Here is a 2,528-nt window from a genome sequence, read left to right on the forward strand (position 1 = left end):
TTTTCCCCAGAATTTTTATTGGCAATTTTTTAATACCCAATTATTCTTGCTTTTTTTCTGCCTATTTTGTATTTATGATTTCTTTTTTCTCTAATGCAATTACTTATTTGTCTTTTTAAACATGATTAGAACACTCAGTGTTTTTTTCTTTTTTTGTGCAATTTCATCAAATGCCATGGCACAGAAATAACATGAAAGGACTGTGAGAGTTTGGTCAATGGGAATCTCAGTGAGAATCAGTGGAGACTAGAAATCTGAAGCTTCCTGAAATATTTAGCTCTGAGTAAAATCTCTGGTTCCTTTTTTAGCCTGGCATGGAGGCAGGAATCAGACTGGGGGGAAGGCATTAGCAGGCATTTAGTAATGCCTGAGATTGACTTTCCTACTAATCCAGTGGAGCAGGGTTTACAGTCAGATTTATTTTCATAAACAAAATAGAGAAATGAGTTATATCTTGAGAAAATGAAATTATGGTTGTCACTTTGTACCTGCTCTATGTGCCTTCTCTAAGAAAACAAAAATGAAAGGGTAATTTACATACCTTTTATAACCTGCCATTTCCACTGCTTCTTTCCATCCTTACATATTTTCTTTTGCTTTTGTTAACTTTTAAAAATTAAAATATAGTTGATTTACAATGTTGTGTTAGTGGGTTCTTTATACCATCTGAGCCACCAGGAAAGTCTGTACATATACTCAGTTGCTTTAGTCATGTCCGACTCTTTGTGACCCCATGAATTATAGCCCACCAGGCTCCTCTGTCCATGTGATTTTCCAGGCAAGAATATTGGAGTGGGTTGCTATTTCCTTCTCCAGGTGATCTTCCTGACCCAAGGATCGAACCCACGTCTCCTGCGTTGGCGGGTGGGCCCTTTACCACTGAGTCACCAGGGAAGCCCATATATATATATATATATTTTTTTTTTTCAGATTCTTTTCCATTATAGTTTGTTGCAAGATATTGAATATGGTTCCCTGTGCTATACGGTAAATCCTTGTTGTTTATCTATTTTATGTATAGTAGTCTGTATATGCTAATTCAAAACTCCCAATTTATCCCTCCCCACTCTTTCTTTCCCCTTTGTTAACCATGAATTTGTTTCCTATGAGTCTGTTTCTGTTTTGTAAATAAGTTCATTTGTATCATTTTTTAGATTCCACATATAAGTGATATCATATGGTATTTGTCTTTCTCTGTCTGACTTACTTCACCTAGTATGATAATTTCTAGGTCCACATGTTAATTTTATTCTTTTATTTTGCTCTTTGTTCAGATCAGTTGCTCCTTTATTTCCCCATTTTCTTTTTATCCAATTATCTTTGTTTCATTGGTGAACTACTTGTGGGCACCCTAATTTTGTCCTGTGGAGAAAAGATGGAGAGTGTGCTCCTTCAGGCCTGTCTGTTGTCAAGGAGACAGAGACCAGGAGATGCTGGGGGGTGTTGTCAAGTGGAGTCAGTGCCAGCCAGGGTGGCAGAGGAAACTATGGCTTGCAAGAAACGATTCTAAAGCTGTCAGATTGTCTGAGTTCCTAGAATACTCCTCAAAGCTGGCTTGCATTCAGGAAAGGGCTGACTGTCTTCTCCTGGGCAGTGACAAAACAAGTGGAAAAGCTTGGGGCATTCTGTCTCACACACTGGAGAGCAATGTGGAAGAATGTCTGGGCCAGGTCAGGGGGGAAGCTCATACAAGAGGAAAAAGACAAATTTTCTCTCCCAACTTGGCTCCATCACAACAACCAAGGCGAACTTCCTTGAAGTAGCTTTACTGGCAGTGGACAGTAACGTGGGATTGTTGGAGCAATAGAGGAAGAATATGATGATTCCAGATGGTGACTGATGCTGACAGATTTATCAACACATGAGGACCGATTTGGGGGCTTCCAAAGTTACCTGGAGGAGGGGTCTGAGGAAAGGGAAGCTGAGATTGTGCTCTCAAGCAGGCGATAGTTCAAAGCGTTATGATCTGGCCATTAATGTAGATGTACCATTTTTTATACTTATACATGGAGTTCATTTGGGGGCCTTCACCTGGGGTTATTTTAAACCCTAGTGAATCTGTAGCACATCTGTACAAATTAATTACCTAAGAATATGATACAAGGGGCACTTGCTAAGGGAATATGTTATGGCCACTCAGAAAAAAATAGTATGGATCCCAATCCCAAATTTGATTGGGATGTTGAAACTGATGATGCCACAGACAGATCAGAAAGGCATGAAAGCACTTCCCTGGTGGTCTAGTGACTAAGACTCTGCACACTCAATGCAAGGGACCTGGGTTCAATCCCTGGTCAAGGAACTAGATCCCACATGCCACATGTCAGATGTTGCAATGAAGATCAAGTGCAGCCAAATAAATAAATAAAAAATTTTTAAAGGGAGCATGAATAGGTTTATTACTCACTGGGGAGAATAGGGTGGCTGTTAAACAGGTCTGAATAGCTGAGAGAGCAGGGAAAAGAGACTGGCATGAGGGTACTCTAATGTTTGGAAGTAAGGCCAAGGTAAGGATTCTGTATGTGTTT

Source organism: Odocoileus virginianus, chromosome 1, assembly GCF_023699985.2.
Source record: "Odocoileus virginianus isolate 20LAN1187 ecotype Illinois chromosome 1, Ovbor_1.2, whole genome shotgun sequence".
Taxonomy (NCBI): domain Eukaryota; kingdom Metazoa; phylum Chordata; class Mammalia; order Artiodactyla; family Cervidae; genus Odocoileus; species Odocoileus virginianus.